We start from the raw sequence: 14,026 nt of genomic DNA, 5'->3' as shown, positions 1-14,026 counted from the left end.
AGTTTTTGCAACGATCCAACTGTCAGCCCAGCAGTGTCAGCCTCCCGAATGTCTCCGGGCAAGAGGAATACTGGCCAAAGGGACCATTGATCTGACCCAGGAGAGAATTTCTTGTATTTTCAAGGCTGCTTCCCACTGCTCTTGTCCGAAGCCATTTGTGTAAGAGTTGCAGATGATCCCTTCCACCATGCAGATGACCAGAGCTAATCTTAGCCTACGCACGTCAGAATAACACCAACTGGTGAGAAACTCTTCAGAGAGCCTAATTCAGTGGCTGAGATCAGGGAGCATTCTGCAAAACATAGAAGACTTCATAATCTGCTGTAACACCTACCTTTTTTCCTGCATCATCTTCCTGTTCCCTGTTTGTTGCTTATTGCATCTGTTTAGTTGCTTGCTTGCTTACCTAATAATCAGAGCCTTGAAGTCCTTCCTGCTGCTGCAAGGACCTCTTATCTCCCATTTATGCCGAAAGTTTGCTTCAGATCTTGAGAAATCTCCCATCACTATGTACTCTGATATCTTCACAGCTTTTACTTTTTAAGACATAAGTAATCCTTTCAGTTGTGCTGAGCTTGAATTTTCTGCCATGTGTGTTCAAGAATTTCATCTCTGCTTATATTATGCCATTAAAGTCTACAAGTTGTGGTCTTCCATCTCTACTGTTCTTCCATGGTGTTTCACAGCTATCTCAGAGATGAGAGACATCTTTTAAGACTGAGCCATGTTTACATGGTGTCATGCGTATTTCTGCACTCTTGTCATATATAACACAGCATGCAGCTTGCCCCATGATATGTAGCTTACTTTTTCCTGGTGAGAAAAGAGGCAGAGGACTGTGTAGTGACTAGGTTTGATGTCCAGTAAACTCTGCTTCTAGTATGCATCTCTAAAGCACGTAGTGAAGGTGAGGCACTGCTTTTAAATTACTGGGAGTTAGCACTGGTCCTACATTTGAGGTCCTGTTTCTGTGGAGGGTTAAAAATCAAATTGCTCAGCAGTGAGGCCAACAGCAGAGACCATGCTGGAAACCACTGAGCTCCCGTGGAGACGGGGCCAGAAGAACTAACATGTGTGAGGAGCTCTCCTGGGACAGCAGCAAAGGAGTCTAGCAGACACGGTAACCAAAATCAAGTGTCTCACTATTTTCAGAGATTTCAGTTTCACTTTGCACTTTTCTCTTTATTCATTAATAGTATTAGAGGCACTTTCAGAAATCCCTATCAGGACTAATTTCTTACTTCTTAATGTGCTGCTACACATATGGTAATGGGAGCTTTATACCTGAATAACACAGAATAAAAACATTTGGGAAAATATTTTTTAAAAAAAGAGACTAAGCATCTATACTGGGGTACTAAAGTCATGACTAGCTGTATGCTCTGATTAGCCCCTGCTTCTGCTGAAACACACTTCATTTTAGTTCTCAGCTTGGTCCTGGAAATTAAGCTGATTCACAGGAGACCAAAACTGGGTGTAGGTTGATATGGTGAATTTGAGTCAGTGGGATCAGCTGGACTACAACTTGTAAGGGACAAATACCTCCCATATACCCAAATTATGAAGGTGGTTAGGATCCAAGCTAATTTCCAATGTGTGTCTTACCAGAACTGGTTTGTTACTGCCACACCCATCTGTAAGGAAAACAAATGGATCAACACAGGAATATCTGCATAAGGCAGAACTCCTCAGCCGTGATCACTGTTGTCTTTATTAAACATCCATGTTCTAGGAATATTGGAAGCACCAGCTTCAACACTGTAACGTGCTTGACGTTGCCAAAATATGTTAATAATTTGTCCCCTACAGCTTATCACACATACATATGGACATCTATGTCATATTAAGATGGTGTTTAAGGCTCAAACATGGGGCCACAAAACTGACAAAGGAGAGTATTCAAGGCTATCTTGGTACTGAGCTAGTCCCCTCAACAAATGTAAAATATGATGGCTAGCCAAAGCTACCCAGGCTGATGATATTCCCAAACTGGCAATAAAATGGTTGGATGCAGAAAATCCTCTAGCACAAGGGGTTTTTTGCCTCTCAAAACTGAAAAGAGAAGAGTAAGATATAGTATAAACCTCTGTTCTTTGTGGGGCTTTGGAGAACTCCTTTTTCAGTGGGTTGATTTCCTGAGACCAGCTGCACTTTGTTCAGGGGCTTTGCTCTGGGCTGTGACACACTGTCCCAGCCATGCCGAATTCTTAACTCTGGGTTTCATCACTGTGTGTGTGTAAAAATGTTACTCTCCTTTTAGCTCATTTCTTTTTACATAACTTGCAATCGTTGCAGTTACCCACCCTGTATTTCTACAAGTGGCATGAAAACCCTAATCACCCAATTAGAATGTGTAATGATATTGTAAAAATCCCTATTAAACTGAGCAAAGGAATATTTAAAAAAGCTTTTAATAGTAGTCAGTAGACATGATAATAGAAGAGGGAGGATAGATACATGAGGTTTATTACATGCAGATAAGATGGTACTTTCTAAATTGAGCTTCAAAGGACTATGCCCAGTTTATTAATGTAATTACTTATATGAAAAATTATCAGACTATAATGAATAAATTAAAAATGTTATCTATACAGTATGTTATCAGTCTAGTTCTAGGACTGGAATTAAAAAGAACACAAAGAATTGCAAGAATTTAGGCTCTCACTTATTTTCACATTCACATGGCATTTAAAATACTTCTAGATCCGTTGTTAAAGTGTGTTATAAATCAGATTTAGATAATGGAAGATAGAAATCTCTTTGCTTTCATCTGGAAGAATACACAAATTCAGTAATGTTTTTAGACCTATATTGCAGGATTTGGCAACTTACGTGCTATATTCCTCTCCCTCAGAGAATAAATCAAGAGTTTAGAAGCTATTTGAGGGGGGAAGGCAGATAAATGAAACCCTTTGACTCCTTTCACTTGCCTACACTTCCAGGTAAGTGTTACCACGTGTTAACCTTGAGACGGTGTTCTGCTTTTGCCACTTGCTATATTTTGTCTTAAACTATTCCAAGTTTATTAGCATGCCTATTAGTAACAAGCACGCCCTGGCTGGGCCCTCCTCCTTCTGCCCCGTGTCAGCAGCAGAAGAGGGGAGGCCATGTGGTACCTTAGTGCAGAGCCTTCATCTGGCTGGAAATTAATCACTTTGGGGGGGGTGGGTGTTAATTTCCAGTGGAATCAGTTCCCTGGAGCGGCTCATTGAGCAGGCACACCAGCCGCAGCGCCAGTTGGCGGGGGGAGGACCGGAGCGTGCAGCTGTGCAAGGTGGAGCTGCAGCTGCCTGCATGTCGCTTGGCTTCACTACCTGGGGGGCTAGGCCATCTGAAGAAAAGCACAGTCCCGGTTTAATTTTAATTCATGGAGCAAGGTTTTTCTTTCAAAAGAAAAGATTTTTTAACTTTGGAAAACATGCATATATAAACTCTGCAAATATACATAAATATATCAGTCAGAGAAGCTATTTAATGCCCCGAGGCTAGACACCACTTAATCTGGTGATCAGACAGTTCTATGATGGACTTGGATCTTGGATATGATGGAATTGTTCTACAGTGTTGGTTCTAATCATTGCATTGGTTATTACTTTTCTTGAATGAGTATCACAAGGGAACTGTCATCTGAAGGAGTACATAATTAGATTAGGATGCGAAGCAAAAAAAGGAGCCATAAACCTAGCTATGTCTTTTATTAAAAATTTCCTTCCTGACATTCTTTTCAGTACACCAAATAGATTAAAAAGATTTTTTTTTTCCTTTTGTCTCCTAGTTGCATCACCTGATGAATTCTTATTCTAAAATACAGATATATGACTTCAGCCAACTTAAAAGACATACAAAAATATACTTAATGAAGGAGCATACTGAAGCATCAAGGAGCATAACTCGGGAATTGGGATCTGCAGCAAGAAACAAAGTATTTGGTATCTTTTTAATTCATTTTGAACACAGTAAAATAAGACTTCAAGTTATTCTCAGAAGTTCTATGATACAGAACTGTGCTCATTTACTTAATATGAAAGCTGCTCAGCTGGACAGAAAGCTAGATGCAGCCTGAGCTGTTTGTCATTACTGGGACCAATCTTCTTGTTGACATCAAACACAGATCATGAATCATAACAGCTGAATTCTGTGTTTGAAAAGATAGATGATCTTTGGGCAACACTGCACCACAGAAAGCCCGGCTAGGTCACTGGCTATCACCTTCCAAGGCCAACTTCTAATCCTCGGTGCAAAAGGTGAAAAAAGAGAGCGATGCTGTGGAATCATCCTGTTTCTAGTAAGCAATCAAAAAAGCACGGTTAGACATCACCACCTGAAACTGAACTTGATTAAATGAGAGAAAATGTCCATCTCTGTACAATATCTGGAGCTGCAGAATCCGATGAATCTTCTGAGAGCAGCAGGAGGTCTGCGTGGTTGCTGTGCCTTGGAGCACACTGGAGAAGGGTCTGGCTTGTAGGAATGGTTGGGCACTACAATGCTGCTGGTTTGAGAGTCTGAAATGATTAACAACCTAGAGAGAGCCAGCACCAGGAGTATCTCTGTCATGCAGTAAATAAATAGCGAGAAGTTATCCGAGAGGTATATATCACTGCTGAGGAGTTCTTTTCTTCACTTTGATGCAGCTGACTGTTTGCAGCTGAGGATATCTTCCTGTTCCTTGAAGGACCATGACTTTTGCCTCATAATCTGTTTTATCCTGAAGAATATCCAGAATATACTCCCTTCTTTTCTGCTTGATAGTCTTTTTCCTCTGCTGTTGCTGTAGTACCAAGGAGTTTTTCGTGAGGACATGGGTTATTCTGATGTACTGGCTTTCCATGTTTCCTCTTCTTGTTCTCACTAGCAATTGAGAAATGGAGTGTTAATTTTTCACACAGTATAAGGTTCTTCTATGGAAAAGTAGCTATCTATGAACCAAAGGAACTAGGTGAAAAGGTGGGTCTAAGGCAGTAGAGATTTTGTTTCATTTAATTGAGGTGGAGGAGTGAGGGCTTAGTGTCACCTCCTTTGGGATGCTTGGAGCACAACGTGCAATTATAAGAGCCTTGTTTTGTGAACTCAGGAAGCTGGAATTATCAGGGGCTTTCCTTAGGACTGTATAACCCACAAACTTCTTTTCTGAAAGACATTTTTCTTAGAAAGGACTCTGTCAAGTGAAGCTTTCACCAGAAAATATTACCTTGCAGGGAATTTGTCTTGTGAATTGCTCATCAGGGACCTTTTCCCCTGGGTATATGCACTTATTTGTATTATGTATCACTTTTTATAAATCTTAGAGATATGTCCATTCTGGATGATCATAACTGCAAGAAGAATTTCAGAAATATTGTATATACTTTAGCCAGTAATGTGGGTTTACTTACTTTCTAAACTCTTACTATATGAAACTGAATCACACTGAAAGTCCTGTCCATTTTATCACATTTTATAGGTGGCTCCTTATAAAGGAGAAACATAAAATACAAATTCTGGAAAGTTCCACAGAAGTAAATCAAGTCCTGCTAGAGTACCTTGCGACTGATGAATTTTTCTTTTATAAACTCAGAAATAAAAATGGGAATTAGTCCTGAATCACCTACTTATTTTCATCAATTACATAAAAAGTTTAGGTACTTAATTTCAAATTCCAGGTTAGCTGACATGAATGTATACTAGGCTTGAACTCTGGTTTTTAAATTTGAGCTTTAAATTCTCAGTAAGATAAATAATCAAAAGTTATAAACTTTGAATAAAGTTAGTTGCAATAGTGCACGTGTTTTGGGAACAATTCATTACTAATGCAAGCAGACATATCTTGTAAGAATCCACGTTTACATATAGACCAACAAAAATAATAAATTTGATAGGTCAGCAAGGTACCAGGACCTCTTGGTATCATTAAATTCTGAAGCTGCCATGCGATTCTGGCTAGCAGCTTTGCAGGGATGACTTGTAGGTCTTCCTCTCTGTGCCAGACTGACTTCCTTCTGCTCAGATCTTGACCTGCTTCTCTGTGAACTCCTCTTGTGTGTCTAGGCTAATCATCCCAGCCCGCTGCCTTCCTCTTCATGTCGTCTTCTCACCCACCTCTCTCTGACTTGCCTCCTTGCCTCCAGCTCTGGTACCTCACTTTGAGAGCACTCCCTCCACCCAGCACGGCTCCACAGCATTTGTTCACGATCCTATCCTTTCATCGCCTATGCAGAGCTGTATGTTTTAAGAGGTTCTTCCAAGAGGCCGCGGGATCTCAGTGGGGACTGTTGCTGCGCAGTACTAGTCAGCCAGTCCTCAGGCAACGGATGAAATGGACTCCAGATAGCACAGGCTACTAGGAGTGAAACGAACAAAGACGCCATTAAATCTCATGCACATGTTCTCTGCTGTGACTCGTTTCTTGCTAGTTTGTATGAAAGACACCTCATTAAAAAACCCTGTGTTCTCACCTGGCTTATAGGTCAGCCACCTCGAGTTTTTACAGCACTGTCCTGACAAGACTGTCACAAGTGCCATAATTAGTTGGTATGCCTGGAGTCGGTCACAAATTTAATACGGTAACCTGGGCTTTTCTCCTCCTAATTTTGCAGGAGGTCTCACCTTTTAGCATTTACTCCACGCATTATTTAAAAAAATACTAAGGGAATTGTCACATCTTATTTTTCACAAAGGTCCAGGCTCTTTAAATCTGGCAGCTCCTTCTTGTCCAGTGTGGCTTTTCCTCTTCCTCCATGCAGCTAAAACCCTCTTAATCTCACAGGCTGGCTGCCACAAGCTCCTAGCCTTCAGTTTTCACAAAGGTTCTTTATCCTGCTTCCAAAACCTGTTTTATAGGTCATCTTTCCAGCTTATCATCCTGAGTATTTCTTTCCCACCTTGTTTCTTTCTGCTGCATCTCCATCTTCTGCTGCATTAAACACCCCCACCTTTTCTTTCCTTTTAAAACTCCTAATTACATAAATCCATGCACTTAAGTTCTGCTGTGGCACTAACCCCTGCCTCTAATTAGTGTTGCCATCTCCTCTGCAGTTGAATTTTCCTTAGAATGTTTTTATACTTTCTCCCTAATTCCTGAAAGCAGGGCTTTAAACAAACACAAAGCCTCTCCTTAATCTTCCTCAAAACCTCATCTTTCCTGGAAATATACTCCATAGTGGCCAGTTTACTGTGCCTTGTGCTTCTGACTCATTTTGCAGAAGATGGGTGCTACCATTCTCCAACTATCACACCTGCTGTGACAGTCCTCCATTGTAAATTTTGACTGCAACACTTTTGCACCTGAGACTGTATCTGCATTACCTGCATGGGTAAGACTTACGTAAGGCCCCTTATCACCGTGTAAAGCCCCTAAAAACGAGAGCCTATACTGTGCTACTGCAGCGTGAGAAAGACCTGGATTAAGAGATCTGGAGCACTGGTTTGTGCTGACTCTATGAAGACCAACTATATTGCAAGCTAGTAGTGAAGGAGACTACTCAGTTGTGATTTTGTGCTACTTAATTTTGTGCAGAGCTTTGTTACCACAGTGATAGGAACTAAATAAAACTGTGATACAGTTTCCAAAATCTTCCCTCAGTGGAGAGTGGCATGTGGGCTGAACTGTTTTTAACTGGCTTAGGTGCTGATTTTGGGATAGAACTGCATGGAAAGAACAAGGATGTTTGAATACATACCTGAAGTCCATCTAGATTTTATTGTTAAGAGGGCAGATCTGCATTTTGACAAAGCAGCCTTTCGTGCATAGCTCTTGCAAATGTTTTGTATTATTTTGGGGGAAGACTTTCTCTCTCCATAGGGAGGTAACATTCCCATTATGCTCTGTCCTGCAGATTAGAGCAGTCCAAAAAGGAACAGAGCGAGCTGAATAAATGGACCCCATCCAATACGCTGCTTCTCTAGCATGCTTTTCTAATATGTCTGGTCTAAAGGACAGTCATTGGAAATTATTAAACTAGATGAGAAATGGGGAAAAAATCTAAAACCAAACCAACAAAAAGTTGGAGAGATCTTAGAAATAAAGTAGGGTTAATCTTTCAACCTTGTTTTCATGAGGTATCAGTATATGGATTTATAATTTTACATGTAGCACTTGAATATGCACACCCAGAATCAACTGGGTTTGTGTGCTTATGTGTTTTCAAAATCATGGGTTACCTACGAGAGGACCCTTGCCCATGAGAAATTTCGTTTGGTGTGTATGTATGTTCAGTATCATATTTTCCCAGCCCGAGTCAGTCAGGCTTTGTATGCATATAGGCACAGACCTTCGAGTTGTACAAATAGTGCCACAGTTCTGATGCTATCCAAGGATTTTGCTGCAAAGAAAAGTTGTGATGTTACAGTAAACACCCTTCATTCAATATTTATGATAAAATTACATGATTCACACATGCTTTTTGAGTCCATCTAAATGGATCAGCCTCAGCCCTCCTGCTGATTCATTTTGCATCATTTTCATCATGAGAGTATTTGTTGAACATTTCAGTGACTTCAAAACATTGGGATCTGATATCACAATGGTTGAGGCCATTACATTTTAAATCCCATTTTCCCTTTTACTAGACTTTTATCAAGATGGCCCAAGAAAATGAGCTCGTTAAAAGGTTTTTCCACTTATTTCACAGGAACAACATTCAGCACCAATGCTATGTTGCTAGGTAGCCAGGTGATCTTAAACTGGAAAGCATCTCAGCTCTTAGATTCCTGCAAATCTCACGTACATATGCTTGCCCAGCAGAATCTCCGAGATTACATGATTTATACAGCAGCATATATTGTAAAAGCTTTAGGTTTACAATTGATACTTATGTTACTTTGTTAGTTTGAAGTATGCAGGTTTCTGGTACATTGTCATTCATGATTTTTTTTCTCTCCGCTCTGTATGCTCAGTTGATTTCCCTCTATCTGTGTGTACTAGGTCTGGCTGGGGTGGAGTTAATTCTCTTCATGGCATCTTGTATGGTGCTCTGTTTTAGATTTGTGACCAAAACAACGCTGATAACATGCTAATGTTTTAGCTATTGCTGGACAGCCTTTGTACAGCATCAAGGTTGCCTCTGTTTCTTACCCTGCCCAACCAGTGAATAGATTGGGGGTGTACAAGAGATTGGGAGGGGACACAACCAGAGAGACGACCCAAACTGTCTGAAGAGATATTCCATGCCGTGTAATGGCATGCTCAGCAATACAATGGAGAGGAGCAGGGTTTAGGTAGGTTAGCCATCTTTTGCTCAGGAACAGGTTGGGCATCAGTCTACCTGTGGGAGGCAGTGAGTGATTGCCTTTGCATCACTTGTTTATTGTTTTCTTTCTCCTTCCACTTCTCCTTTGCTTATAAAATTATCAACCCACGAGTCTTCTTGTGTTTGCTCTTCCTTTTCTCTTCTATTCTGGGGGTGGGGGACATGAGTGAGCAGCTGTGTGGTGCTCGGCTGCCTACCCGGGTTAACCCACAACTCTGTGTCATGGCCAAACCAGAAAGAGCTCGTACTTCCCTAGAAATGAAAGTGTGTTCGTGTATGCTATGAGGAAGCTGCCTAACAGGGCGAGGAACTGCAAGCATCAAAGTTAAAGATTCTGTGTTCCACCTGCAGCCATTTCACTCCCGATGTGATGGTATAAAGTAAGAACAAAACAGAAAACAAGTGACCACACGTGTCAGTACATGAAACAAAGTGACCACAAGAGGGTACTGGAGATGTAAAACCACGGGTAACCACCATCAGGTCACCTCTAACCAGCAGCCGGCCATAAGGCACCAGGAAAACCTCGCTCTTCCCATTGTGCCTTTGGAACAACGTGTGTGAGCCCAAACTCATCCCTTCCTACCCCACGGAGCAGGGTCTGGCAACGGCAGCCAGGCTGGAGAGGCAACATCTGAGCCTGTTTGCTCTCCATTCCTCAGCAGGGATGCACGGAATATCAACAGGGGAGATTTCCACAGGTTAATACAAACTGGGATTTAGTAACAATCACCAATAAGGCAATACATGATACATCAGCTCCGAGAGCTTTTCAGAGGAACAAGTTATGATGTGGATGTAGATTACACAGGTACTATTCTGTTATTGCCAAAGTTTAATTTTTGTCACTAATGCATTTTGCTAGTAAAGCTTAAAGGTCACATCCCTAAGGATACAGCATCGTTTGTGTTTGCAGAGCCTGGCCTTCGCTTCGGATAACAGTCATCTTGGATTGAGCATTATTAGAGGACAAGTGAAAGTGAGATTGCAGAGGAAGGGAGAGGAAGGGGGTGGCTTTAGATCCATCTTCATCACCAGAGGGTCATGAAAGGATTGCTGTGTTAACAAGCAACACAGCTCCTAGCACTCAGGTCCCAGACGCTGCAGCAGAGAGATCTCCTTTTCAAGGTGAGCGGACTGGCTCCAGCCAGGGAGATTTATAAAGATCTACTTTATACTGGCAGCAGAAGGCCTGGCAAGACTGTGCTCTCCCCGCAGGAGTTACGCTGACTATTTCATCCCCTCAGAGAGCCTTGCTGCTCTCCTTGGGCAAGCCACTTGAGGCGAGGGCTTACTCTGCCCACATAACACTCCAAATCAACGGCATTAACTACCTCTTCCACAAACACACACTGCTTGGTTATGTGCTCCTAAGGTTTCTGAAATTCAAACACTTGGCCCAGGAATGTAACTTAAGTACACTGCCTTTCAAGAGCCCCTAAGGAGAAATGTTGGGGGGGATGACACACAAACACTGGGGTTTAGAGAGAGCTCAGACCACATAAAATCACTCTGTAAAATCCACAGCAAACGCCCTGAGATTTGGAAAGTGCACAGCTCCGCATTACACCCTGAGCCACCATCTGCACCGTGCATCGCGGATTTATTTTTCATCGTCTCATCTTACCCTGCAAGTAATGAATAGGGCAACCGTGGCTGCTCCATCTGCAGCAAGGAGACTGCTGGCACACCCCATGCTCCAGGCCCATGACCGCACTGCTTACAGCCTCAAACAATATGTTATTTTACACAATAATGAACAAACTGCCAGCCCTGCTGTCCCCTTCTTCAGAAATAACAAACCCAAACCATACCTCAGTACGAAACATTTAAATGATGAGGCTTGCTGGCTCGCAGGATGCACCGAGGCAAATGTTTCCTGTTGTCCAACTTGCAAGTGATATCTTGGCAAATAGTTTTCCTGCACTTGATAATCCTTACATTTGCAGAGTGATTCAGCATGACTCAGTGGCAGCAGCAGAGGTCAGGATTTGTAGTGAATTCTTACCAAAGCCAGGCAAGGAGATGCTGGGGTCCTAAAGTAACTGCAAGCAGGTTTTTATTTAGGGTGTATCTTTGGGGAGCTGACGTGAGGAAGGATGCTGTAAATAAAATGCCTGGCTTTTTATAATCCAGATGCCTCATTAAATGCAAACATGCTTTAACTTGGCAGAGGCTTGTGGAAGAAGGCAGCAAACAGCAATATTATTTACCATTTTTTTCGTGTTAATTTTCTTATGCCACAAATTGCAAGACTTAAACATAAAAACAGAGCTGAAAGCCTGCCCCTACAAGGAAGCAAAATGTCATCATTAGAATAGCTGCTATCTCTGTGGTTTGTTAATTACACATTTCTGCTTTACTGGTTTCCTGAGATGGGTGATGGAAGTACAGAGAAGAAAAATAAGAACCACCAGCTTATGAGCTTGATCAAAGCTACAAAAGTGATTCCACATTCCTGAATTCAATGAATTTTCAACACTACTGCCCTTGGAAACAGAAGAGGTTTGGGTGGGGGAGGGAAAAAAGGAGGACTTTAACAGAAATATTTCTGCCAACTAAAGACTACCAGGAGAAGAATAACACAAATTGCAGTGTGCAGTTTGAGGATCTGTGCACAGCTTCAAGCTCATCCTTCCTCTGGTGGAGAAAGTCTGTGTAACATCTCTGTGGACTGAGTTTGTAGAATTTTCAGAAGACAAGGCCTAGGTTTCTCTCGCTGGCACCACAGTGATGTCTAATTTAGGCAAAACTTGCATTGATTTAAAAGACCCTGACATATTCCTGTAGGTCACTCCCAAGCAACTGCAAAGCCAGATGCTTGTCAGAAATTCTAAGTTGCCTGTGCTTCTGTCAAAGAAAGCTGAACCCACTGCAGTAGCCTGGCAGAGGCTTGTCCTCCCCAAGTGATAAAGTCATAGTTTACCTAGAAATAGGGGGAAAAATGGGAATGTTGTTCCAAATTCACTAGATGGTAGTATCTAGGCTAATTCACTAGGTATGACAGCATCATTCAGTTAGGCATAGTTAATGGCAGGTTCCTCAGAAGCTCTCAGAAACGGTATCCCTAACTGCTGAAAGCAAGCAGCAGACTGAGTTATAGCGGTGGTGGTACGAGTCTCAGCCCTGCTGCGTGGCGTGAATGGCATGCATGGAAAGTGCAAAGGGCTCAAATGCTGAACTCAGTTTCAGTTCCTGGACCAGAATATTTTATTTACGATGATGGCATTTTCCTCTCCATGCACAGCAGGACTAGTCACCAAAATTAACATCTGATTTAAACAAAGATGAAACTATCAACTATTATTAAGGACTTAAATGTCATTTTTTGCACTGACTGAATAAAATAACCTTAAGTGCTTGCGTCCTCACTCCCTTTCTCCTTCTAGCCCCCTTGTCTGTTTCTTCCTGATTTTTATTTCTCCTCTTTTTCCCTGCATTGCTCTCTGCCACATTTCAGTTTCCACCCTTTCTCAATTTCCTTCCATAACATGACACAGCCAACATTAAAAGTGCCACTTTAGCTCCTATTTCAAAGATGCTAACAGGGTCAACAAGATTCACACTTCTGAAAGCCTTTTTATCAAACTGTCTGTAGATTCAGGGGTTGTGCATAAGACATTTTACCAGTGTTACTGTACTGCTACAGAGCAGGACAATTCCCCATTACTTTGTGTGCCACAAGAGGCACATGCATACGCACATACAGTAGATTATAGTAGATAATCAATAGATTTCCACCTCGAGATGCCGCACGCTTGCCAGCCTTGCTGCATCGTAATATATAAAGGTCCGATCCCCGCGCTTATGAGTTGCAGATGGCTTGAACCCAACTCACCTAAACACTTGTCTAGACAAACGTGCTTCTAAAATTGAGTTAACAACTCTTAGCTTGGACACGGTCTAATCCCAGTAAATTGCGTTAGCTAGCCTCATTAGACCCCAAGTTCATTTTAACCAGATAACGTGCATTAAAATACAATTCGAACCTGGGTTTTAAAATGCGTTACATAACATGTATTGTTCTCAAAAAGCACCTACTTTATATTTTAGACTAGACATGGCCATCCATCTTGATGGGTTAAACTGATTTATTTTTCAGTAACGTTGGTTCAATTGAGTTAACAAGATGAGAAGCCCCCAACACTCATTAAGTTGCAGGCTAACGCACTGGAAGGCGTATCGTCATCCGGCTGTGCTCTGAGCGGAGCCCACGTTCCAACCCGAAGGGCTGGGTGCATTCTCGCGGCGAGGGCCCCTCTTCCCACCGGCCTGGCCACAGCTGCTGGGGTAGCACATCCCACCCAACGCCCGTCCAGAAATCGGGCCGGGAGGCTGCCGCCTTCCGTCGCCAAACCAACACGCAGCTCGCACCGGCCTTTAACAGCCGCGGGCTCAAGGGCGGGCGGAGGGCTGCCTCGGCCGGCAGCAGACCGCCGCCGGCCCTCGGGCTGCCCCACGCCGCCGGACGCCCAGACTGCCGCCGGCCCCGGGGGACGGCGACGCGACAGCTTCGGGCGTCGACACCCCCGGGCAGGCACGGCGTATTCGTTCTACCGCCAAGGTCCTCCGCGCCGCCCCCGCGCCCGGAGGCTCCCGGCGGGGACCGCCACACCGCTCCCTCCGCTCGGGACGCGCCCGGAGAGAGCCCGCCTCCCTCCGCCCGGCCCAGCCCGGCCCGGCCCCAGCTCTCCCCGCCCTCCCCTCTCACGCCCACGCCGCCGCCGCTTCCTCTCCCGCCCGCCTCGCTCCGGCAACCGCCCGTCCCGCCGACCGGGGAAGGGCGGGGCGGCGGCGGG

The 14,026-nt window shown here is 43.3% G+C and overlaps 1 long non-coding RNA gene across 1 annotated transcript; it reads right to left on the bottom strand.

Annotated features, from left to right (window-relative positions):
• Nucleotides 1-2,294: 2,294 nt before the first annotated feature.
• Nucleotides 2,295-13,728, bottom strand: LOC138683497 (uncharacterized). Its single transcript, XR_011323006.1, has 3 exons — nt 11,042-13,728; nt 6,079-6,319; nt 2,295-4,851 (listed from the first exon to the last, which is right to left on the bottom strand). It is a non-coding gene; the product is annotated as an uncharacterized lncRNA (long non-coding RNA).
• Nucleotides 13,729-14,026: the final 298 nt, after the last annotated feature.

The sequence above is a fragment of the Haliaeetus albicilla genome, chromosome 2 (genome assembly GCF_947461875.1).
Source record: "Haliaeetus albicilla chromosome 2, bHalAlb1.1, whole genome shotgun sequence".
Lineage (NCBI taxonomy): Eukaryota > Metazoa > Chordata > Aves > Accipitriformes > Accipitridae > Haliaeetus > Haliaeetus albicilla.
This window is presented reverse-complemented; position numbering and strand designations above follow the sequence as displayed.